This window comes from Cervus canadensis, chromosome 17, assembly GCF_019320065.1.
Source record: "Cervus canadensis isolate Bull #8, Minnesota chromosome 17, ASM1932006v1, whole genome shotgun sequence".
Classification (NCBI taxonomy): Eukaryota; Metazoa; Chordata; class Mammalia; order Artiodactyla; family Cervidae; genus Cervus; species Cervus canadensis.
The window spans coordinates 32,264,043-32,291,345 of NC_057402.1; the positions used below are offsets into that span (position 1 = coordinate 32,264,043).

Genomic DNA, 27,303 nt, shown 5'->3' on the forward strand with positions numbered 1-27,303 from the left:
TTGGCTTATATTTCATATAAATGTACTGTCTGCTATACACTCTTCAGCTCTCTAATAAAAGAGCTATTTTGAAATTACAAAATACACTGTGTTCTCCCCAAGAGAACCCAGTTCAATAGCTTATTGATTTTCCCTGGCATCCTTACTCTGGTGTGAAGGGGTTTCTGGGCTCCTGGACCTGGAAGGCGAGAGTGTGTTTGTAATTGATTCAGATTCTGTTCAGCAGAGCACTCCCCACCACCCCTAACAAACGAATAGTCTTTATGACAGTCCAGCCCATTAAGTGCTGGCCTTCCTACTATTCTCAGTTGCTTCCCAGCACTTCCTAATATTTTCAAGAAAATGACTGCCATTGTCAGGTCATTTTTATCAAGTTTAGATGATGCAGTTAAGTGGACCAGGAAAAATACTTAAGAACTTCGACCTTCAAATCTAGAGCACACTCCAGTAGCTAAAGGGTCTGTTGGGCTCTCTGCTCTAAGGCCTGCTTTCCCAGTCTTTATAACTAGATGATTCACTTGAGTCTGAAAATCAGGTCCTTGTCTCAAAGTGTCTGTTCTTTCCCCTTCATGAAGACATACTAGCAATAATTGATCTAAGTGTGTATAAAGGATAAGTGAAAGATGAATGGGAAAATGAAGTTAGTGATGCTCCCTACTGTCTTTTTTTTTAACAAGAAAATGGAATGTCTTTGATCTAAACACATACATGTACATGCACACACACACATACAGACACATACACACACACCTCTTAAGTTCAAAATCTTTTCATCACAGTGTGAGTTTCAGGGTTATAGTAACTTAGTCTCCTTGTCCAGTGTAGTCACTTCCCCAATAAATGATAATTGTTACAGAAAGATTAGTAGGACTCTCCAAAGTAACTTATTTTGTTATTCTTAATAATCATAGACATATAGTCCTTTTTCCTCTAAGAAACTTGAAGCATCCAATTGACCTTATCTCACAGATACCCTGTTTCTGAGAGATGATACACTTTAATTTTCCATTAAATTGCTGGGGATAAATAAAACCCAGAGATATAAAATAGCCCCATCAAGACATTTGTCAAATTGTCTATAATTATTTACAGGTAAAATAGAAAAACAAAATCTGACTGATTAAATCTTAAGGATGTAAATTATAGTGTCGTCTCCATTAATTTGGAAAAAGGTTTTTACAAAGTATCCAGAGATTCTGTTTCTGTGGCTTTGTCCTGCTCACAGATTTTTCTAGCTACTTAGAGTATTAAATGCATGATTATCAAATGTTCAACTGGTATGTTTTATGCTATAAGAAATTGAAAATATATTATACAGTAGCATCTGATTTCAAAAAGATATTAATATCTTGGGACAGTGGCTACAGCCAACAAAGTTAAGTTTAGTAGTAATGTATGTGCCTAATCTTTGATTTATTTTTTTAAATAGAAACATCTGTGAAAGAACATCTAGGGGAAGATGTAAATATTATTTTTTATAGATTTTAATAAGAATAACAGTCTGGTGGTGTGTCTGATAAAAAGAGGAAAATGGTCTTGGGCATAATTATGATATTCTGAATAAAGAAAGTGTTGGTTTGTCTGTAATCCAGCTGGTCAAACATTCTCTAATAGGCTCACCCCACTGATGTTAAGAATCACCTACACCTCTTGATACAGCATCTCCTGGGCAAGAGACTCAGACAAATTAAAGGAGTTTATACCAGAAATGGGAGGAGGGTTCAGGAGGAATTAAAGCCTATTCCATGGTGAATATCTGATAGAGCTGGTAATGCTCAGCCTAGAGAAAGGAGACCAAGGGAAGACTGATAGTTGTCCTCACAATTTCTTCAGAGAAAAAATTAAGACTGATGTTTTGAAGTTACAGAGGCCAGGTTTTTTGTGACATAACTTTTAAAATTTTATCTGTATTTGGCTGCGCTTGGTCTTAGTTGCAGCATGTGTGATCTTTTTTTTTCTTTTGTAGTTGTGTCTTGGAGGATCTTTAGTTGCAGCATCTGAACTCTTGGTTGTAGCTTGTAGTGTCTAGTTCCCTGACGAGGGATCAAACCTGGACCACCTGCATTGGGCACATGGAGTGTTAACCACTGGACTACCAGGGAAGTCCCTGTCAGTCAGTCAGTTCAGTCGCTCGGTCGTGTCTCACTCTTTGCGACCCCATGAATTGCAGCACGCCAGGCCTCCCTGTCCATCCCCAACTCCCGGAGTTTACTCAAACCCACGTCCATCAAGTCGGTGATGCCATCCAACCATCTCATCCTCTGTTGTCCCCTACTCCTCCTGTCCTCAATCTTTCCCAGCATCAGAGTCTTTTCAATTGAGTCAGCTCTTCGCATCAGGTGCCCAAAGTATTGGAGTTTCAGCTTCAACATTAGTCCTTCCAAGGAACACCCAGGACTGATCTCCTTTAGGATGGACTGGTTGGATCTCCTTGCAGTCCAAGGGACTCTCAAGAGTCTTCTCCAACACCACAGTTCAAAAGCATCAATTCTTTGGCGTTCAGCTTTCTTTATAGTCCAACTCTCACATCCATACATGACCACTGGAAAAACCATAGCCTTGACCAGATGGACCTTTGTTGGCAAAGTAATGTCTCTGCTTTTTAGTATGCTGTCTTGGTTGGCCATAACTTTCCTTCCAAGAAGTAAGCATCTTTTAATTTCATTGCTGCAGTCACCATCTGTGGTGATTTTGGAGCCCAGAAAAATAAAGTCAACCACTGTTTCCACTGTTTCCCCATCTATCTGCCTTGAAATGATGGGACTGGATGCCATGATCTTAGTTTTCTGAATGTTGAGCTTTGAGCCAACTTTTTCACTCTCCTCTTTCACTTTTATCAAGAGGCTTTTTAGGTCTTCTTTACTTTCTGCCATAAGAGTGGTGTCATCTGCATATCTGAGGTTATTGATATGAAGTCCCTGTGGAATACATTAAAAACTTTTAAATAGTCTTAGTACTCCAAAGAGAAATGTTCTGCTTCTGTAGATAGTGAGTGCTCCATGGCTGGATCCAATTTTCAGATGGGTAATTAAATTATTTAGCCTTTGAAGTCAATTCCAAATTGCATTTATAATTCTGTGATTCTAGAATTTGCTCCAGAACACCTGTAGTTATCTGTGGCACAAAGTAATTAAATATATAATGGGCTGATACATTAAAACATAAACCCCTAATGCATCTGGACAGTTGAATGCCAGAGCTTCAAGTTTGTCTGCCTAGCATGTGTAACAGGTTTTTATTAAACCCTTCTTAATCTAATAAGTTGTAAATATGGTGACTGCAGCCATGAAATTAAAACACGCTTGCTCCTTGGAAGAAAAGCTATGACCAACCTAGACAGCATATTAAAAAGCAGAGACATTACTTTGCCAACAAAGGTCCATCTAGCCAAAGTTATGGTTTTTCCAGTAGTCATGTATAAATGTGAGAGTTGGAATATAAAGAAAGCTGAGCACTGAAGAATTGATGCTTTTGAACTGTTGTGTTGGAGAAGACTCTTGAGAGTCCCTTGGACTGCAAGGAGATCCAACCAATCAATCCTAAAGTAAATCAATACTGAATATTCATTGGAAGAACTGATGCTGAAGCTGAAATGCCAATACTTTGGCCACCTGATGCAAAGAACTGACACATTGGAAAAGACCCTGATGCTGGGAAAGATTGAAAGTGAGAGGAGAAGGGACGACAGAGGATGAGATGGTTGGATGGCATCACTGACTCGAGGGACATGAGTTTGAGCAAGCTCCGGGAGTTGGTGATGGACAGGGAAGTCTGGTGTGCTGCAGTCCATGGAGTCACAAAGAGTCAGACACAACTGAGTGACTGAACTGAACTTAACCAAAATATGTATCTACTAAGGCAGGGGGGTCTTCATATCTATCACTTTGATGTAGGTGTTCTCTTGTAGATTCATCCCAGTTACCATCTGCCACAATTGTCCTGCACATTGAATGGTAGACAGAAGAAATTCAGAATGGTTGCCAGGGCCTGGGAGACGGGGTAATGGGAGTTAATGTTTAATGAGTGTAGGGTTTCAATTGGGGAAGATGAAAATATTCTGGTAATGGATGGTGGTGATGGTGGTACAACAGTGTGAATGTACTTAATGCCACACAACTGTATGCTTAAGAAAGTTAAAATGGGAAATTTTGTTTTCAGTTCAGTTCAGACTCTGTGTGACCCCATTAACTGCAGCACACCAGGCCTCCCTGTCCATCACCAACTCCCGGAGTCCACCCAAACCCATGTCCATCGAGTCAGTGATGCCATCCAACCATCTCATCCTCTGTCGTCCCCTTCTCCTCCTGCCTTCAATCTTTCCCAGCATCAGGGTCTATTCCAGTGAGTCAGCTCTTCGCATCAGGTGCCCAAAGTATTGGAGTTTCAGCTTCAACATCAGTCCTTCCAATGAACACCCAGGACTGATCTCCTTTAGGATGGACTGGTTGGATCTCCTTGCAGTCCAAGGGACTCTCAAGAGTCTTCTCCAACACCACAGTTCAAAAACATCAATTCTTTGGCGTTCAGCTTTCTTTATAGTCCAACTCTCACATCCATACATGACCACTGGAAAAACCATAGCCTTGACCAGATGGACCTTTGTTGGCAAAGTAATGTCTCTGCTTTTTAGTATGCTGTCTAGGTTGGTTGTAACTTTCCCTCCAAGGAGTAAACGTCTTTTAATTTCATGGCTGCAGTCACCATCTGCAGTGATTTTGGAGCCCAGAAAAATAAAGTCAACCACTGTTTCCACTTTCCCCATCTATCTGCCTTGAAGTGATGGGACCAAATGCCATGATCTTAGTTTTCTGAATGTTGAGCTTTGAGCCAACTTTTGTACTCTCCTCTCTCACCTTCATCAAGAGGCTCTTTAGTTCTTCTTCACGTTCTGCATTAAGGGTGGTGTTATCTGCACATCTGAGGTATTACACTAGCTTGTCTTATACTTTGTGTGTATCTTTACCCATGCATATTGTTGTAATGGCAGGCATTTATTTGTGAAATCTTATTTTTTAGTTATACAAACCTTCTAAATATTGATACACTTTTATCATGCAACAGCAAACAGTCATACCACATTTATTAATTTCACCACTGTTCTTAGGAGAAAAGTCTTAACATATAGAGAAACCGCCAAGTTTGTAATAATGGATAAACTTTTCCCACAGTTCTAATTATTATGTGAAAGCTTGAACGTTATAGCTTGCAACAAATGCTGAAAGTTATTTTTCTTGAAGAAACAAATTCACTTAACTTTAGAAAAATGAATGACAAATACATAAATCTGTCAGTCATTCTTTGAAGTGTTTTAAAAATAAATATTCCATGAAAATGGTAGCTAGTTCAGTTTGCAACTCAAAAACTGGTACTTTTTCTTGAGACAGCCATTTTACTTTCATGTACAGTAAATATGCTTTATTCCTATTTCTCATTTCATGATAGAAATAATCTTCAGATGTGTATTCATAGATTGAGATTTAATGAAATTACTAATTTTTACAAACTTTTAAAAAACTTTGAGGTTATGTTGGTAAAGAATACAATAACTACTAGTATATTTTGGCAGTGCTATGTTGATCCATCATAAATGATCGCAGTTTTTCCCACCACTGCCTTTGGTGACACTATGCCTGTGGACTGTGAATTTCACAAGTGTTTCTCAGTTTTTTCCTCTCCCCTTTAGGTGGGATAGGATGGTTACAGTGTGCTGGAAGTGGGTATTCCCTTGCCCCTAGATCAGTCATGCTCTCATGACCTAACCCCATCAGGTGGGTCCTGGTTAACTAGTTTCTCTTGAGGCCTTGTTAAGCAAAGAGTGTTCTATTTCAAAATGATCCCTTTTCCCCACCTGTACCCTATAAGAAGTGTAAAAAGATTTTTATTTACTGTGGGAACCTGGTTAAGGTAGAACTTACAAAACTGTGAAGTTGCCCCTATGACTTGGTCCTCCTAGAGTTTTAGCTCTCAGAACTTGTTCACACTCAGCCTCCAGCAGTTCATCAATTACTGTCCAGGTTTTTCTACTCCAGCACTGCTCTCCGCTGCATTTTCTGCTCTGAGTTCTCTGCTCTGTGACTCCTTGTGTTCGCCTGTCTCTCCAGTCTTGGGACTTGTGTCCTGACCGCTCTTTGAGATCCAATAAGAGTTGATATTTCAGTCTGTTCAGCTTTTTTGGTGGTGGTAGAATGAGCAGTGATGTGGAAACAGAAAGTGGAAGTTCCCCGTCACTGCCTTTGTATTATCTGTGCAAAACCAATAAAGTGAAAAAGGCAAATAACACCTTAGTATTACTTTGAAAAAAATTTTGACCTCACAGACCTGAAAGGGCATCGGAAACCTAGGGGTCTGCAGACTGTACCTTGAGAACCTCTGATGGACCCCATCCAGTGGTCATGTATTGAGGAGTTCAGGTTGAAGTTAATGCTATTATTACCATGAAGACTCATTGAAAAATACCCTGATGCAGGGAAAGATTGAAGGCAGGGGGAGAAGGGAATGACAGAGGGTGAGGTGGTTGGATGGCATCACCAGCGCAGTGGACATGGACATGAGTGTGAGCAAGCTCTGGCAGTTGGTGATGGACAGGGAAGCCTGGCATGCTGCAGTCAATGGGTCTCAAAGAATTGGACATGACTGAGCAACTGAACTGAACATGAAGAGAGAAGCTAACATTTTTGTGCCACAAATTTTTTGAGTTTCAAATATATTTCATTCAAGCCTCACCAGAAGATGAGAGTGATAATACTTATTATTATCTCCATTTTACAAGTGAGGGATATGAGGTAGAAAGAAGTTAAGACACTCACCCAAGATCACAAAGTTGGTGTGTGTCAAAGCAAGAATTATCCTTCAGACCTTTTTCTGTAAGTGAGAGATGTGTGCAATGGGAAGAGGCATCACCTAGGAACTGAAGCCTGGGACATCTGAGATGGTCCACCAGCAAGAATAGTGAATGGAAAGTTGTCTATCAAGGTTATGCTTGCCTGGATAAACACTATCAACCTGTCTTGACAGTACTTGGATTTTAGTTATTCTTAATGGAGAAAATACCTGTTCTATAAACATCTGTTTCCTTACTTGCATCATTTTCATTTTATCTCAGTTTGGTTGAAGAAGCTTAACCAAATCCATTGCTTTAGCTTTCTTAGTTTTCTTTACAGATGATCTTTTACAACGAACTTTATCAACAGTCACTGCCTACTCACTCAGATATGTAAAAAATATAGGTGCATTTATGTGTCTGTTAAGTATAAACTAGAGGAGAGGCTTTGCCTCTAGACATTAAAAAAAAAAGATATACCATATAAGAAATTCTATGTGACTCCAGAGAGTCACATATTTACTCACAAATATTAGAGAATAAACCATTTATGTGCATCTGTTCCCGTCATTAGAGGGACCTAGTCCACACATAAATGCCCATATTCTTTCCAAATATTTAACACCCATTCTGCAGCTGAAATCGTTTGCTTTTCCATATATTTTGATGTTTCCATTTCATAAGGAGACTAGTAGGATTCAGATAAAACTGCCATTTACTCAGTATCTATGTTATGCTCAAGCTAAGTCCATCCTGTTTTTCTCCTTTGCCATCTCACAAGTCTTTTGAGACAATTCATGTCTAGTGACGTCTACTGTGACTTTATTGACATATCTGTACTTTCCATCTGCCTTCAAAAGAAGAAACTGAAGCTTAGAGAAGTTGAGGGACTAGCCCATAGTCATGCAGTTTTAGCCTGAGTTTTAGCCTGAGACTTCTAACACCAAATCCAGAGAAATATGAGAACAGAACAAAAAAAAGAAAACTGCATAGTTTTGTTCAAACAGTATAGTATAGTTAGAACAGGCTGGTAACATTTATCCAGACAAGCTGCTTTGGTCTATCCAGTAAACCCTGTATCTTTTTTTTTTTTCCCCTAGTAACCCTGTATCTTGAAATAATAAAACACCTATGAGTTGATCAGAGCTAGCTGTCTCTCAGCAGTTGGGAGATTTTCTTTTTCTTCCAAACAGTAATGAATTAAGAGTTAGAATATGTATGAATGGTATAGAGAAAGCATGAGGTACAATGATGCTGTTCCCTTCTATGTAGTTTACCGTAGTTTTCTTTTCCATGAGCCCTGAGGTTGCTTCAATATTCTTTTCAACACAGAACTCCAAGTACCACTACCAATTGATCACAGTTAGCAATTCAAGATGAAAGCAGTTTTCTTCTCTGGTTTAAAGTAAGTCTTCATCATTGTAAAGGACTCAAGAACTATTTTCTCTTTTAGAATTACATATTGAAAGATCACATTTCTGAGCTGTGCATGTTTAAGATTAGATGGATGCTCATTATCGTAAAAGAAATAGTCCGACACTGCTTAACAGGTTAACTCTGTACCTAATCACACAGACAGGGTAAATCGTCCATTACCAGACAGCATCTGTGCCCTCTTCTCAGAACGTTAATGCAGCCACTTGCCACTTGTTTTTCTTCTGTGCCCTTCAGTAAGTCAAGGAAGGTTAGCGTCAGAGCTCTATACTACCGGGATCCAAAGAAAATGAGTCATACACACCTGAGTTCTGTGAGCTCCAGCCCAGACATCCTCTCTTGCTCACTCATCTGCCCTTGCCTGCATACTCAAAAAAAGAAAAGGACAGAGTTGAAATCTTGGATGAGCTTCCCAGAAGAAATCCCTCAGCTATACTAACAGGACTCTTAATCAACTGGCAAATTCCCTCAGGCTTTTCAGAAAAGTTAGGCAAGGTCTGCAGATAAACCTCTAATAAAAATTACGGTGATTATTCATTGCAGTACAATAGGAGAACCACCATTTCCTGGTAGGCAGCAGGGAATGGTCCAACCCAACAGCTGTGCACTAACATCGAAGCTCTCCCACGGGCGCTTTCAAGCCTCAGTCAGGACAGTGACGAGGGAACTATATTGGAAATATGGAGCTTCTGATGGCTCAGGTGAGTCGGTCAAAATCAAAAAAAAAAAAAAAAAGGAAGAAAAAAATCACACTTCAAAGGGTTGTCTGCATTAAGAAAAGCACAACAAAAGAGAAGAGAGAGGGCAGCCCCACACCTCCAACTCTGTCATGGAGACTCTTCTTATCATTCTGCTCCAGTCCCTGTGATTACGAGGAGGGAGGGAAAGCACCCACTAATCAGGGCAGTGTGGTGTGCTATTCACAAGCTCATAACTGGCAGTAAAACAGAAAGGCCCGTGTCTGCTCTGCTGAGTAATTTCCACACTGAGGCCCTGAGCAGAGATGTTGTGTCATTTGTAACATCTGCCTCGGCATCCAGGAGCCAAAGTAAGCTAGTTAGAGAGTTCCACTGCTTCTCTCTCCCTCCTCTTATGACAAGTCTAAAGGACTCAGGGTTATTTATAAAGCAAACTAGTCTGAGCTCTTCAGAGAGTTGTCAGTCTGATGCAGGTGAGACAGAAGAGAGGATTGGAAGCTAGGAAGACACTCTGGCCTCTTATTTACCTAGAAAAGAGGGGAGAGTAGGATCAGGTATATATGGAGAAATCCTCAAGTATCAAAGAAATAGGAAGAGTAGAGGGGGGTCATCAAAACTGCACAGGAGGAAAGATGGTCTTTATGCCTTATTAGTTTTCAGGCTCTTCACAATGTCTCAGACAAGAGTGAACAATTTTTATATATAAGACAAAGCTCCCGGAGTAATGGGGCTTCCCAGGTGGCTCAGTGGTAAAGAATCTGCCTGCCAATGCAGGAGGTGCAGGAGACAACAGTTTGATCCCTGCGTTGGGACGATCCCGTAGAGAAGGAAATGGTAATGCACTCTAGTATTCTTGCCTGGAGAATCCGATGGATAGTGGGAACTGGCAGGCTATAGTCCATGTGGTCGCAAAGAGTTGGTCACGAGTGAGCACGCATGCACACATGCTCAGTAGTAATGATGGGGCTCAGTACTAACTGCTAAGTGTAAAAGTAGTTGGTTTTTAATTGTAATCTTAACCTTTCCTAGTTATCCTAAAACCCAGGTCCTAGACCAGTGCTTCTCACTCTTAATGTACATACAAATGACCTGGAGATCTTGTTAGACCAAGGATTCTGATTCTGAAGCTCTTGGTGGGACTGAATACAACTTCCAGGTGATACCTATGCAAGTGGCCTGCAACCCCCAACCCTTGTCAGTAGCACAGTACTGCATAACACATTTTTGGGCCATGGCGGCATTTATTAAAAAGCCTTCACATTTTCTTTCTTTCATTACCTTGACTTAAAAAAAAAATAGAGGGTCCGAATTGCAGTCATAGCATATGAACCACATCTTATGGAGAGAGCAAGTCTCATTTCTCACATAGATGGGAGAAGCAAAGCTGTAAAGGACGACTCCACCCAGGCATGAACAGGTGTGGATGGTCACTTTCTTATGAGCTTGAGGGTCCAGCAAAGCTTTATTGGGTGTTTGTCCAAGCTATACACCTGTGCAACTGACTGCATATTTAGAGAGCCCAAAGAAACTGGAAAATAGAAATATGAAACCTCTTAACAATTTGGCACTTAGGAATTATTTCTATGTAATACAAGGAAAGTCAAAGCCATTAGCCATTCTACCCAAAAGTTAAAGTCCCAAGGACCTTTCATTATAGTTTCTCTTGGCCTTGAACCGTTGATTCATTGAACTAATGACTCTCAACCGGTAGTTTCTTTGATGCAAACTCTAATGTAGATACTATGGATCACGCAAAACTTGAAGAAGACATAGTAAATGGCATCAAGAAGCCTTTGGAAAGCGGGAGAACAGAGGATCTAATGCACATTTTTTTTTATTTGATATGTTTCTATTATTGTCCTTCAAAATCTCCATAAAGCAGTTCTTGCCTCAGCAGTTCCTAAAAGGCTGGCTACACACAACAGCCAATGCTATATTGAAGACTTGCAGGACCAGTATTGCCAAGCAGTAATCATTTTAATGACATTTATACCAAATGATCTCACACTGAAATGGTTTTAAACTTTTCCATTGTCCTTTTTGTGTGTTAATTGTGGAGGGGTTCTGCCTCATAGCTTCTCTGAGGATTTTTGTCAGTATTCCTCTTTCCATTTTACAGATGGGAGGACTGGGCAGAGAGAGGTTAAGCGACTGCCTAAAGCACGGGCTGGACTCAGCGGCAGTGCTTGGGCCCTCTGCTCTCATCCTTAACCACTGAGGCTTCCTGGCTCTGTCACCCCGACTTCCTGCAAACACCAGGCCTGCCAGCCACTGGAACAGCCAGTGACAGCCGAGTCATGATGAGCCGCTATGTTGGGAAAAGAAAATATAAGCCAGATTCTCATCCTATATAACTCTAGGGGAACTTTAAATTGCCAGATGTCAATCTGGAACCTTTCCTGAGCGGGAAGCTCTCAACACGCAGATGGAAAACACGGTTCCCTGCGGAGGATTGGGCTTTAAGGACACATTCAAGGCAGACCTCAGTCCAGAACACAGGAATGGCACCTGGCTCTCCATGACTCAAAGTGTCCCTCTGCTGTATGTCATTTAATCTTTCCAGACACCGGATCTCATCTCTAGAGGGGATTTGTTTTCTCATTTGCCTGTGAGTCAGAGTACTGTGTTGGAAAGATAATAGGCTTTGTTATCGTCAGACTTGGACTTGTATCTTGTCCCCACCCCTCATTAACTGTGTGTCGTTGGACCAGCTGTTGAACCTTGCTGGGCCCCACTGTTCTCATGTTTCAAAATTTAAAGCTTCCAGAAGCAATTTTCACTGTGATACCATGAGGGTTAAATGTGAGGACATAACTAAAATGTTGCTGTTGTATAACGGACTCCCAGTGCATGCCCTGTTTCTCTCATTCTTTGTTGATATTCATGAATGAAATGTCTTGGAAATATTTGGTAAAGGGAAATAATGTTAATACATTAGCCCCATTTAATAAGCATTCACTCTGGGTCAAAAATGTATCAACAAGTTATCTCATAAAGAAGCAAGGTAATTGAGATAAATTAACTGGAAAAATGGAATGCTAAAAAGGGGTTAGTTAATTGTCCTCAAATAAATGAACTGCTTTCATTCAATAAATTATGGTTTCTTATTAGTTTTCACCTCTGCTGAAAGACACAATGAAATGTGTTTAGAATCAAGTAATGTATAAAGAAAAACCTAATAGTAATAATGGTTAAAATCTAGAATATTTTTCTTGGAGAGAATGCCCAGAGGTTTATGGAAAGACAGGAATAGTTCCATTTTAGGGCAGCAGAATCAATGAGAACCTGCAGTTACACTAACATTCCTAAAATAATATATGACAAGTATGGGGAATTATTTGATTAACTAGAAAACTATTAATAAGAAGAAAGGACTCACAGAGATAGCCTAATATTGAGAGGAAAGGATAAGAGTTATTATCTTGTAACTTTCCTTTTCACCTTACCTCCCAAGAAAGGGTATTATAACTGCCCTCTTTACCTTAGATAAATTTAGTTTAGTCCTCAGTCTCCTTGTATATAAGTGGGATTGTTGAATTACCTTATTTTAGGATAATTTTTAAGCAGTTGGTTTCTTTCTGATTTAAGATATCTCTAGAATTACAAAATAAAGGGATATTTTCATACTTTTTTAAATTTAGAATCAGACATACTTTGCAAGATGAAGTATGTCTGAAATACAAATTTTCACCTATCTAAAAATGACGAAGCTACTTTTCAGTTTGGAGGCAGAATGATGGATTCGAGGTCACAGTACACATTGCATCTATGCCTGCCATGCAAATGTTCAATAAGACTTTTTTGAATAAGATATTGCAAAACCAGACAATTTCAGATAGTAGCTCTACAATCTTTTCAAGCACTCATTCAGCAAACCTATTCTGTGGCAGGCAGTATGTCTGTTATTTGCAGTAGTATTTGGATATGATATGAGCACCAAATTTAACTCTTTAAGAGTACCCTCTACTCAATTAAAAAATTTCCCAGTACTCTCAAGGGCAAGTGAAATCAGGTGATTTTGTATAATTGAGTAGAAGCTGCTAAGGACAGTTTTCTGACCTTGATATGCAAGTTTGTCTCTTCAGTAACCAAGGCTCTCAGGGAGGAGAGTTGAGATGAACTGGAGGATTTGTAAAATTCTGAGGATAAAGGAATTTTCTCTTAGTGTTCAGCAAATGAAGTGATGGGGCACTAAAGCAGTGGTAACTTGGAGAGAAAAATGAGATTTCTGGTAAATGTAAACCTTATTAATGAATCACTAAATTGTTAATAACTCAGGCTACAGTGAAAAAGGTGAAATGGACAAGGATGAACAGGAAAGATGTGTGCAAGTAGATTTTCACGGGGATTTGACATGCAAACTGATTTTCAAAGGCTTTGACTCAGAGGACTCAGAAAGTAAAGCCAAGGAAAAAGTAGGTGTATAGAGTGAGTCTCTTTTGGTGGGTGAGTGAGTCATACCATAGATTTCTTTCCTTCAAATAGTATTGTCATAGCATCTGCTTAAGTTATTTGATCCAAGCTTTAAAAAGAAATATAGCAAGGCTCCCTTTCAGAAAAAAGACCCTAAGGAGTTTAACAGAAATTATGGTTTCTTTTCATCAACATTGCTATGAGTCTTACTGCCACCAGCACTAATTACTGTGGCTCACAAACCCTGATCTCCTTCACTTTAAGCCCTCAAGAATATTCAGAGCCAAGCAGTGAAAATCCAACACTGACATGGGCTTTTTGCTCTCATTTTAAAATGCATTATGTAAGAGGGAGAATCCTTATCTGGAACTACAGGTTTGAACACACCGTACGTCTTAAATTAGACCTCTCTTTGAAGCTTACTTACAGAAAGGTAGATGGGAACACAGATAGAGCTGAACGTCAGATTCTGGGCCCTTGCTGCAGTGCCTTTTATGTGAGAGGGTTAGAAAAAGATGAGCAAACACTGAAAGACTATAGACACTAAATAGCTGTGTTTATTTGAGGAAGGGACGTCCATTGTTGAGAACATTTCCTTGAGATGTATTCTTTGGAATTATGTCCTTATGAGAACTGAGGTTAACTCTTCCTGGGAGGAAAATATTTCCTGTCATGAGAGAAATTAAATTAACTCTTTTAATCACAGTGCTGTGCAAGGTAGAATTGTAGCAGATGCTAAATGAAAAAAACTATCCTTCATCTGAACTTTGCAATGTTTAGCTTTTTCTTTCCTCTAGGACAGCCTGTCCCTCTCTCCATATAATTCTTATGCTTACCCCATTCTATACTTACCATCTCTTTACTGGTCCTCCCTCCCTTTTACTCATTATTTGTTACAACTTTATTATATGGGGCATGATTTAGAAAATATGTCCAACATATGAGTGTTGAATACATACTTTGCTCAGTCATATCTGACTCTTTGAAACCCCATGGACTATAGCCTGCCAGGCTCCTCTGTCCATGTAATTCTCCAGGCAAGAGTACTGGAATGGGTAGCCATTCCTTTCTCCAGTGGATCTTCCCAACCCAGGGGATCGAATCTGGGTCTCCTACATTACAGGCAGATTCGTTACCATCTGAGCCACCAGGGAAGCCTTTTCATTTTTAAAATTTATTTTAATTCTTAAGTTGACACAGTATTACAGAGTTTATAACGTAGAGGGACCAAAATCATCCATAACCTTACCATTCAAGCCAGCAAACATTATTTTGGAAAAGGAATGCTTTTTGGAGGAAACACAAATCTAAAATTAAATATCATTTTACATTTTTGGGTAGAAAGCACAAAATCATACTCAGAGTATTCTTAAAAACATATTTGCTATATTTAAATTTCCTTAAAAGCCATCACACTTCATCAAGAAGTCTTAAGTGGGTGAAGATGATCACGTTTAGCAGATGAGGAGAAAGAGCTTCAGACAACTATTTCAGTGACAAAGAATGGATTAGATTTAAAATGATCCTCCAGTTCAGGCTCAAATAGTGGTGACATACTTTCCCTTCATGGGCTGGGAATGGGTCTGGAATTGTTTCTTGTATCAGAAGGTTGTACTGAAAATTGCCTTGAAAATATTTTCTAAATTGTAGGTGTGATGAAAAGTCTTTGGAGACTGTCTTTTTTTTTAACCAGACCCCAATTTTCAAAAGTGAATATGAGAATAAAGTATATCCAAGCAGCTCCTAGACTATTAAGAGTGGAGGTTCATATCCATGTCATTTTCTCTGTATTGGCAGATTAGGTCATAGGTCTCTGCTTTAGAGAAGCATTACCAGAGCCCTTCATGGGCAGTATAGACAAATGTAATTTGACTTTTCATTTTTCTTAGTTTAGAGCCTATATAAAAATGGTGGACATTATAATGCCAGTAGTAACCTAGGTGTTTTATCACTTGATTTTTTTGTGTGGCTCTTGTACCTTTAAATGAAGTTATATATAATCACCAAAATGAGTTTTTAATGTAACTTACCTGTATCATTGTGGTTCCTGTAAACAGAAAAGTTAAATAGATTTGATTTCTACCCTCCTGGTGTTTGGTGAAGACACAGAGTTTGGCTTAAGATTCAAAATAACCCTTCCTCTTAGATCAGGCAGGTGACTCTCGTGTTGCCTGTTTGTGTTGGAATAGATTCAGTGATATCAAACCCGTGCAACATGATTAACCCAGAAGGATCAGAGGAGGAAAAGTTTTTCTTTTTTTCTGCTTTGAATATTTGATAACATTTTTTCTTCCATACTGTTCATATAAATTTGTTCAAAGTGAAAAAAATTATTTAGGTAACCCATTTTGGGTAGGTTGAAAGGAAGATAGGTTGAAACCCATTTGGGTAGGTGATTAACTGGCCCGAGAATTTTTTCAAAGCTAGAGTTACTTTTCACCAGATCTCTTTTCAGAATAGCTTTATGTATTAATCATGCCAATATCCACACTCTGAGAAAACCACTGTACAGTTAGACAAGAGAGACCAGGCATTGAAATCAGTTCCTCAAACCACTGGAATCAGTCAGTTCAGTTCAGTTCAGTTGCTCAGTCCTGTCCAACTCTTTGCGACCCCATGGGCTGCAGCACGCCAGACTTCCCTGTCCATCACCAATTCCCGGAGACTGCTCAAACTCATGTCCATCCGAGTCAGTGATGCCATCCAGCCGTCTCATCCTCTGTCATCCCCTTCTCCTCCTACCTTCAATCTTTCCCAGCATCAGGGTCTTTTCCGATGAGTCAGTAAGACTTATCAATAAATTGGATGTGATTGATAAGTAAAAGGAGGATTTTAGGATGAAACTCAGATTTCTGACTTGGGAATAGGATATAAAAAGTAGATTTGATCATGAATTTCATTTTAGGTAGATCAAACTTGGGATGTCTATGAGAAGTCTATTAGGATATATTATAAATGGGTCTAGAACTAAAAAATGAGGTCTGGTTCTGAAATAGATAATTGTGAGTCATTAGCATATAGCCTAAATTGAAGGGTGTTTAGCAGATTAAATGTGATGGGGCCAGAAGAGACACTTTAATTGTAGGGAGGAGGGAAGGTACAGAGCTGAAGATAGCACCCTACTGTGAAGGTGATCAATGGCAGATCAGAGGTGTTTGCTGGAGTGGTTCTCTTGTCTCCAGGCATTCGTTCTCACAACTGAGGCACAGGCAGCAGCCCTCTTCTTTGAAGGGGGCAAAAATATAAGACAGAGACTGTAGAAATGCAACCCCCTTCCCTCAGAAATCACTTAAGCTTGTCAATAAATAGAGGTTCTGGTTATCATGGCATCCCAAGGAAAGATCCCCCTGAGTCAGGTGTCCCTAGTCTAGAAGGGCCTGAACAGTGAAGATTATGGGTAGATTGAGAAGTCAGGGAAGTGCTCGTCCCTTCTATACGAATGGAGCAGCTCATACTGACCATGTATAGGGCTAAGACTAAAATTAGGCAGTCTCTGTCCCAAACCTCAGTCTCAAAGGCTGCTTCTTTATTATTCTAACACTCTTCTTTTAAATATAACCTGGTTTTTAGTCTACAGAGGTATCTATTTAAAAAAAAAATGTATACCTGGGAGATGCCACACTTTGAGAACATATTATGAATTACCTGGATGTTATAGTGGCAAAAGTATTGAACTTAAAATCAGAAAATCTCACTCTAATTTTCTGTCCTACTACAGTCATTTTCCTTTCCTAGGCCTCTATGTCTAAGCTTATAATAAGTGATAGAGTTATATGAGATAATCTCTAAGATTTCTTCTCTAAACATTTCTGGATGAAAGTTAGTTGATAGCCAGCCACATGTAAATGTTTATTCATATGCTAACTTGATTCTTCAGTTATTTGTTTAATGATGACGCTAAGCACACATTAGGTGCTTCAAGGATACAGGGATAAATAAGGAGCTCCGAGACTAGTGGAACTGAGATATATATTTTTCCCTAGGTGAAAATGTATTTTCTCAAGAACCATTTCTTCAGGTTGTAGGTCCTTTTTTTATGAGTCAGACTTGGCATGTGGGGTTGGAGGTTGCTGGAGAGGAGAAAAAACATTTATTGTCCAAAGTGATGTCCTGAGAAACTAATCTTGAAACTGTAGATGCTGAGGGTCACAACATAACCACACTTCAGGGGACTTTTAACAAAAGAGTAGTGCCAATAGATTGCAGTTAAATAGACATCCTGGTAACAGAATGATCTAAAATAAAATAGCAAGACTCTACCTCTTAAGGTAAGAGTCAGAAGATACTCAGAGGTTTGAGAGAAGAATAACCATGTGGTTTTAGGGTCTTTCAGTGGGTTTGGAGCTATGTCTAGATTAAAGTGTCTAATATGTATGGATCTGTCTAGTTGATATGGTTTCACATGGTATCTTGAGCCAGTGTGTACCTGCTCGAGCATTCCTATTCTTTCTCAGACTCTTCTCCACTGTTCCATCAAATGAGATATAAGTTTCTATGAGTTATAAGAGCAACTTTACTTATTTTAGGAAAAATGCAGTATAGGGGAAAGGAGCAAGTGCTAATGAGAGTTGAAGATTAGCTTTTTAAACCAGAATTATCTGACTGAGTGGTTCAACTTGCTTTCTTATGGCATTATTTCTTTTTTCCTATATGTTCATTTCTTGCTGTTCAAAATCCCCACTTTCTTCTTTCAGTAAGAGGAGTATTTTTTTTTTTCTTCCAGGGAACTCTGCCTTCATCATTCCACATGACCCTGATGGCTGTGCCCTCCTCAGCCGGTGAGAGAACCCATGACTCCTGGTAAGTTAGACTGTATTTCCTTGGCATTTAGAAGTATCAAAGTTTCAAAATACATGCTTTGAAAACAGCTGATGTAGGCGTCCATGTTGCAAACCCCAGTGAGAATGTCCTTCTTTTGACTACGTTGAAGCAGCTTTGCATCCCCCTTTCCCAGAGCCCCTTCAGTCCCTCTCTTCAGTTCTCTTACCTGTCTCTTCCTCCGCTTCTGCTTTGGTTTGTGAGAAAAGGGATTCCATTATCTTCTACTCTCTCTTCAGACTCTCTCTTTCAGATGAGTAAATTCCTCATCTGCTTATGCTAGACGGTCTAGGCTTCTCCTACTCACATTGTTATAGATTAGATGTTTCTGTCCTCTCAAAATTCATATGTTAAAATGCTAACTTCCAGTGGGATGGTATTAGGAAGTGGGACCTTTGGGAGGTGATTTGATCATGAGGGTTGGAACCCTCACCAATGGGATTAACACTCTTATAAAAGAGACTCTGGACAGCTCTCTAGCCTCTTTCCACCCTGGGAGGATGCAGTGAGAAGTATGCACATCAGAAGAAGGCTTTCATCAGAGCCCATTCATACTGGCACTATTAATATCAGACTTCCAGCCTCTAGCACTGGGAAAAATAAAATTCTGTTGGTATTAAGCCACCAGTCTATGGCATTTTGTTAAGGCAGCCCAAACTAACAGAGACACATATTAAGTAGATAAAGCCTTCTCCATGTATAGCTCAATGCAGTGAGCCTTTCCTATTCAGAGGAAGGTTAAGAAATATATTTGAAGTATTCTCCAATTTCTCCAGGCCAGAATACTGGAGTGGGTAGCCTTTCCCTTCTGCAGGGGATCTTCCCAACCCAGGGACTGAACCCAGGTCTCCTGCATTGCAGGCGGATTCTTTACCATCTGAGCCACAAGGGAAGCCCTCCTATTCAGAGGAAGCTTAGGAAATATATTTGAAGTATATTTGGGGGGACAGAGCAAATGATCCTAAATCATCTTCCTCAAATATGTATAAGGAAGAACAATGAAATTCAGATTCTTGAAGCTCTCTTTTGTTTGAAGTGCTTCCTGGTGGCTCGGCTGGTAAAGAATCCGCCTGCAATGCAGGAGACCTGGGTTCGATCCCTGAACCTGTCTTCACAACAGAGGGGCTTCTTCGGAGGTGTTGACAGGGCTCTGCTCATGTCCAAGAGCTACTGCAAGCAGCTGCTCCCCCTTTTACTACTGGGTAAAGTGAAAGGTCCAGAAGTTTCCTCCGCTTCTGCTTTGGTTTGTGAGAAAAGGGATTCCATTATCTTCTACTCTCTCTTCAGACTTGTCTACAAGTCATTTATTATATTACAGCATTTCCAGAAATTTAGCAAATTCTTGAAAAGAAAGATTTAATCTTTTCAAGAGAAGCTGGAGAAGATTTATGGACGCCTATTCTTAACATGTCACAGTGTGGCTTGGCTGCTAAATTTACTGGGACCGCCTACACAGCTGAGGATTTCTGTGACTGCTGGAAATAATGACTTTAGGAGGTAACCAAACAGCATTAGAGAAAAATATTTGAGAAAAAACAGATTTTTTAGGTTACAGGAGGATTTCTCATTTTATAAAAGAACATTGCATTTTTAGGAGCTCATTAAGTTGTTTTCCCTTATGTTTGACCCCAAATTAGAGTTTGGATTTCTTAATTTTCTCTTCTAAAATCATCTGCAAGATATTGGGAAACTTGAGTTTCCAAGTCTTCAAAATGCCTCACACAAAATGAAAGCATTAGTTCTTAAGTATTATTATGGAATAAATTGAATTTTGTTAGGTTGCCTTTTGTAATCCTTATTTTTTTCTGTGCTTAATCATTACAGGTAATTTAAAAATAAATACTTCTGCAAGTGAACCAATAGAAATATTTCACTGTCACTGAACAGAAAGCTAAAAGCCTAATTACTGTATGTATTGAACGTTCTTCTGTGGTAGTAATTTCTTCACTCTTTCAATATCTTTATTTTCTTTATTTAACATCCACAATTTTTCCCTTTATATGGTGGCCTTTTTTTTTTCCCCCATTTTGTGGAAGAAAGTGGTACTCTGTTATACAAATATGCTCCCTATTTCCTTTGAAACTGTGTTCAGTCAGTCCCCGCAGAAAGAATAGGTAATGAAATTCTATCTCTCAAGTGTATGTAGACATATCAATCACTTTAAGTGGAAACAATCGTTCCTCTGCCATTTAGAGCCAACATCTTTGAACACAGAAACAGTACTATTGCTTTCTGTTACTATTTTTAGTTTTTCCATAGCATGCTTAGGTTTACATTCCATCCACATGCTGCCGAGGTCCAGAAAAGCAGATTTCCTGATAACATTTGATTTGAGCAAAGGGAATGATAAAAGGTGCGCTCTGTAATCTGGGTTTAGAGCCGACTGAAGATGTGGACCCCAGAGGAGGTAGTCCAGGAGCCCTGTGGTCTTGTCACCCCACAACCATTCCCAGACCTCTGTGCAGGCTTGGTCAGCAAGCGCAAAGAGTTATAGCTCTTTATCATGCCTTTGACACCCAGCCCTACCTACTCTAACTTCTGCTTCACAATCCAGCATTTTTTTTCCTCCCTCCTACGTGAGCAAAATTTGCGCTGCCACCTTTTTCCTTAATAATCATCATACATGTTAAGCTTTTGTCTTGGTCTCAGTATTTTAGGAAGCTGACACCAGAAGACACGGAAGATAAGGCATTCAACCTCTTTTATTGCAACTCTTCCGATCCTTCGTGCCTGCTCTCCCCACCGTAGACTTTAAAACCCACGCGTGTTTGAAATGCTGCTGGCTAAGAGCATGGTGTTGATGAACGGGAGTCATATCATGTTAGCCCAAGGCCCTCTAGTTACTGTGAGGCGCTGCTGTCTCTACCCAAGGCACTGTTGCTGTGAAGCGAAGAGTCTCTCGCTCCCGATCCCCAGATACAGAGCAGTATCAATGCAGAAATATTAAAGAGAAAATTAATAATTTATATCAAAAATTCATTTGCAGCTGCACTTCAGTGAATTAATTACTTTTTGTCTTTCTCTTTTTATTCATTCCTCTCTCTTGCTAATGATCAACTTAGAACTAGGAAGAGGAAGAAGTAAGTGGGGTGGGAAGAAGTGGGAGGTGGGAGTCTGGTGCTGCGAGAGCAGAAAACACAAAGGAGCCCGTGCTTTAATGTGGGTGCCCTAAGGGACCTGACAAGTGAAAAGAGATAGGTTAAACTTAATCCCATCTTCTCTACCCCAAAAGCAATAGGAAACCATTTTACCATGTTATAGATTCTACTTAGTATTTTAGAAGAGGGGAAAATTAAAATCCAGCCAGCCAAAGTCCCAAGTTATTAAAAAGATTAATCTGTTGTTTATCACTACATCTTCTATGCAATTCACTTCCCTGTATGCTCATTAAAATAGTATAGCCACACAGACAAAGCGATTGTATAATAATGCTCAAGTGTTAATGGAGCTTGTGTACTGACTTCCAGAAGGGCTGGGGTAGGGGCAGCAATTTTTACATAACACTGGCTTATCACAACTTGCCAGATGACACTAAGGTAACCTTATGGCAGGGTTCAAATTCATAGTCATTTTAGTCATTTTCTAAACTAGAAGGGAAAAATCAGTCAGGGAAATTTTACTTGCCAAATCCCAGACGGAGGCAAAGCAAATAGATCCTTCCCATGTTTAAAGCATTCATGGAACAGGAAGACAGTTCCTATCATGCTATTCCAAGCTACCATTTTAAAGCAAGCAAAAAGATGTACTTCTTAATATACCTTATTCTAAGTAGCCATTTAATGGGAGAAATAACCTTTGTACTAACGAGATTTTGAAAATGAATGTAAAGGCAGACGCTGAGTTTTCTCCAATAATCTTATTGTTCTGGCACAAGATGAGTAACCATTTGAGTACCAAATGACCCCCTCAGGGATAAACAGTTTCCACGGGTGTGAGTGAATGTTCCGGTGTGTGTATCAGCAGAATGGGGCATAAAGTTAAGGGAAAAGTTGGAGAGAGTTCAGTGTTTCATTTTTATCCCAGAGATCAGAGACTAGGAAAGGAAGAGAAGGAAGGACGTTCAGAGAGGGAGAAGGACTTCAAGAGCCAATGTTAATGACATCAGAGGCAAATGCTCTTCTCTTCAGGTCAGTGCAAACTATCACCAGGGGAGCCTATTGAGTCCTCTCTAAGAAGTTGGCCAGCTTGCACTGTAATGTTGTGCCCCAGGCTAGTAGAGTCTTTTGCCACTGCTTTGACGTGACCTCAGGTTATCAGGAGCCCATCAGCTAATTCCAAGTCTGTGGTCTGGAGGTTGGAATGGGACATTACCATCTAAAAAGTGGGTCTTTGCTTGAATTTCTAAAGAATGCCTAACAGATAACCAAGATTATCTATCCTAACAGTCTTGGTAGAAAAGATTTCTCCTCCCAACGTTGAAAACTCTTCAGATCACATGAATGCATAATTACACCAATGTTCATTTATGTAACTGTTTAAAGAGACCTGTCTGAAGAAGACTTGTTCAATGTCATTAAGCCACTTATAACCTCCATGCACTAAATATACTGGTATAATTCCACTGGCAATGGATGTGCACTTATATTTCCATCTTCCCTAGAATTCTTTATTCGAAAATTTATCAAAAAAAAACAACTCATCATATCAGACAATAAGAAACTGAAAATCTGTACCTAAGATATACCTTTACTGTTCCAAACAAATGTAGAATAGCATTTGATAATGTAATTTAAAAAAATGGTCTGTTTGTCTGTTTCATATTTTGCATGTTAAGAGTAGCATTAAATAGAATAATCAACAACTTTCTCCAACATCTCTTGGCAAGTGATTGCACCAGCAGGTGGAAAATTTGGTAGACATTTTTCCTTCCTAATTCCTTCAGCAGGAACATTTAGAAGAGTGTAATGATTGGCTTTAAGGAATCTCGTGCTTATGAAAAACTAACCTGATTCTGCCTTATGCATTCACATTTCATCTCCAGCCAGACTCTTCGCATACCCTGGAAGCTCCTGGAGACTTTTGACTACCTAGTACTGCCCTCATGTGGGCCAAGGGTGTCACTATTACAGGGAACTACCTGCTTTCCGTTCTTGACATTTGCAGAGGGAAGTCAAAATCATGATTTTTAATAGTTTTTAGCGTATACATTGATCTAAAATTTCAATTGAAATAGAACTGCTTTCTAGTTTCTAAAGTAGTCAGAAAAAAATTACTTGGTATGCCTGGAAATAAAGAACAGGGGAGAAGGATAGGAAAATCTAGGCCAATGTTCTCTCTCACCTGGGATTCTTGTTTTCTCCACCCAGAAGGTCAAATCTCAGCTGAATCAGTATGCAGATCACATACACAGCAACCACAGTTCCAGACTAGGGAATGTGCTAATTGGCTCGCCCGCTCGAAGAACCAGGGTACCAGGCGTCTGACACACCACCTCTGAGGGAAGCAGGGCTTAATGCAGGACAACATGTTCTTGCCACTCTGCACTGCCGCCTATCCTTGCTTCTGGCGAGCAGCCTGGCCATATGCAGTGGTGACTGGAACACTTTCGTAATTATTTCCCTCTTTGTAGACTAATCTGTACACTTGAGATGTTAGAATGCAGTCTAATTCAGAAGAAATGAAAATTAAAGCCAGTACCCCTTCAAGCCTGCTTTCCTCATACATTTCTCCTGTAGTGTTCCAAATAGTTCTCTAAATGGTGTGATGCATTCAAAAGGCAGGCCACACACTTAACAGCAGTGGTGTTAACACTCTTTAGATCTGTTCTTGCATTGGGAATATGGTTAAAATTATAGTCCCCTTCCAGACTGCACAGTATAAGAAACAATCCTGTTGGTTGCTGCATATAATTCCCTCCACTATTTGTCTCATGATTCCAACTCACAAACTGTTCAGTTGTTTTCTGAGATTGTATCCGGAAGAGAGGGAGTGCTTTTGAGAAGGAGCATAGAATTTCATGAGAGAATGCTTGCTCAGTTCTCAGAAACCATAATATCCTCGGAGCTCTCTGAATTGGGAGCTGTCTTCCTGAATCATGTGGCATCCGTGGAGCTGATGCAATAGGAATAGGAAGATACCACAGCCACAGTTGTTGATTAACTCTGATAACTTACCCTGCCTAATGACGTGGAGGTCTTTCATGCTTCCACTGCCTAATGGAGCTCATTAGATGTACACTTATTAAATATTCAGATAATTGTGGTAGTCATAATAGTGGTAATGATAGCCCAATGATGACATGATGAAGAAGAAAGCATCCTTGAACTGGAAAGTTTTCATTTTGCCAAAGAAAGTCAAAAGAGCTTAGAGGACTTCCGAGAGCTATGTGCAGAACACAGAAAGATTATTTAGTTGTTTCTTTGCTTTATAATTTTTTTTTTAAATCTAAGAGTAATCATCTTGAAGATTTCCTGGGATTACCTGGCTATGCAAAAATGCAACCAGTTCCCAGACAACATAGATAACTTTCTCTTGATTTGGGTTTGTATTTTAACCTGAAACTAGCAATATAAAACTCTGTCTCAGCATTGTAATTTACGTTCTGCTTCAATTCTTTATTTATGATAGTTAGATTTTAGGTCAAATACCCTTGTGAAGCCAAACACCTTACAATAAAGAGAGACTTCAACCTCAACTAAATAAGAATTTTTTTTTTTCCTAAACAAGTCTGTTGCTGAAAATTTTTTTTTACTAATATTTTTCAACTCTTATGTTTGTCAGAGTCTCCAAGTTTGGGGCAGGATGAGATGTGAAAATGTCAGAAAATTCAAGAAAACTTCTATTTTGTAAGACTCAAAAGGATTTGATAAGAATATGAATTGTCAGTTTTGCTCATCACTCAGTTCTAAAAATCTATACTCAAAACCTTTCATGTCTGTCTTATCCCTCACTAGCATCAAACATAATAAAATCAAAATAAACTTCTGACAAAAATGAGGTTTCAAAATTTTACCATGGGTTTCTTTTCTGTTTGATTCTTTTTGATCAGCACCAGATACACTAGAAACAAACAAGTTCCTTCTGAATCCCATTTTGTCTCAGCAGTACTCCTAGCAGGAAAAAAATAAAAAGCAAAGACAAATATGGAAATGATGCTAAGATATTTCTTCTGTCATCTCTTTTAACAAGTTCATAAAAGCAATACCCGTGTTGGCTTTATGAATTTTCCAAATTGAAAATACGATAGATAATACAATAAGGCTCAGCTTTTGAATTTGTGGTGATCTTTCTCTTGCATTTGGAAATTTTATATCCCTGACAGTTCAGTAGCACTATTTTCTCTTTTCTCTTAAGTCTAATGTAAGTCTAATGGGTTCACTTAAGCTTGTAATGAACAGCTTAGGAGTTTTTACTCTTGGGTTTCAATCCTAGTAGGTGACAATAGCTTGTTTGCATTTGCCTTATATATTGGCTGCTGCATGGTAGTGAAAAGCAATCTTTTGCTGTCTATACAATTATTATGACGCTTCTTCAACACGATGTGCTCACTGACACTAGATTACCTTTTGCAGCCCTAGGCTTGCAACCTGGTGGTATTTGAATGTATTCACTCCAAAGAAACTGTTGGTCTTATGACAGCTTTGCAGTGTGGAATGAGCTGAAAGCAGGCTCAACTGACCCAGTTATAACAACATCCCTGAATCTGAAGATTCTTCTGGCTTCTGATGGTTGCTTTTCTTATATTTGGAAAAGTCCACAACATGGCTAAAAAAAGAGAGAAACATCTTTGACTAAGTCTGCACTAGAGGAACTTGTCAGAGATCTTTTACTATTTTCTTTTTTGTCCTGAGCAAGAGAGTCAAGGATAACAAACCATTAGGAACGTATTTGTGACAGTTGACTATTAACAATTGACTATTCCAGCTAATGTTGATGGAAGAGCAACAATGGTACTTCTAACATTTCTGTTTTGTAGCGGATTGTAGGTGGCAGTCTGATCAAAAGAGATAGCAGAGAAATTGTGTGATCCTACTGTTTTAATAGTAAGACTGTATGTCTATGAGGGGATAACACCGGTTGGCCTAAAGGGGATTATAGACAGTTGCAAAAGTCTCCCACTCTTACCCTTTGTCACTTCTAAAATCCACTGCTAGTTTGGTGACCATTTTGGAAGTTTACTCTTTGATCATTTTTCTATTTCATGATATGTAACATTTAGAGAAAAAAAATATAGGTTCTAGAAGGACTGTTCATTTGAAAGAGAAATAGCCTAAGCAAGTGTGGATCAAAGTAACCTACCTGATGAAAACAAACCAAAGTATTTATTTGTACTAGTGGCTTTTGCTCCAGTTCCCTCCATGAGATCTAAATTAGTTCTATTAAGTCTAATTCCCAAAGAAGCTTTCATTTTCTGGGTCTGTCTGCCAAAATGGATTGCCATTTGTGATGGACCCAGAAAGTAGTAAGCATGTTGAGCAAATTTGCTATAGATATGTCATCTGCTGCTGATATAGGAGAAGGCATATTGCATAAGATTTCTTTGAAAGGAAGAACAAACTAAAAACTAGCTATTGAATTTCTAGCTACATGAATTTCTTGTCAGTGTTGAGGTGCCATGAGGGTGAACATTCTTCCTTACAAAGCCACCCAACAGATAGAAGAGGGAAAAAGAATTCCATCATTCAGAAAAAGAAGTCAAGAGCTGACTCTTGTGCTTTCCCTATGTTTCCTCCAGAGCCCTGTGGTGAATATTCTGTGCTGGTTAATTGTTCCTAATCAACTGAATCAAAGAGAAAGCAAAAATAAGAACAACTCCTTGCTGTATATTTACTATAAGCTCAGTTCTCCTCCAAGATAGAGGACACCAAGATGAATCTTAGAAATGACCTTTTTAGACATTTTCTCCCACCTATTACCCAGTTTTCCCACTTGCTCTTTTTTAAAAGTGCTTTTAAAAATACTTTCCCTGCAAATGTATGCAGCATAATAATCTGATAATAATAGTATAATTAGCATAATCTTTAATATTCACTCTAGTTCAACCTTTACCAAGTTCTAACCATGCTAGAAAATAGATATTGAATGAGTAGAACAGCCCATTTCAGTCACTTTACTTAGAACCACCACCGTGAGTGTGTGATAATACTTTGAAAGCGTGTGCTTTGATCAAGGTCAGAGTTG

At 39.2% G+C, this 27,303-nt stretch overlaps 1 long non-coding RNA gene across 2 annotated transcripts in view; it reads left to right on the forward strand.

Annotated features, from left to right (window-relative positions):
- Nucleotides 1-21,111, forward strand: part of LOC122455197 — a 207,242-nt gene extending 186,131 nt beyond the window's left edge. For both annotated transcript variants that reach the window (XR_006273611.1, XR_006273610.1), the window contains exons 4-6: nucleotides 18,089-18,165; nucleotides 20,008-20,091; nucleotides 20,833-21,111. This is a non-coding gene — a long non-coding RNA (uncharacterized LOC122455197). The remainder of the gene's footprint in view (nucleotides 1-18,088; nucleotides 18,166-20,007; nucleotides 20,092-20,832) is intronic.
- The last annotated feature ends 6,192 nt before the right edge of the window (nucleotides 21,112-27,303 follow it).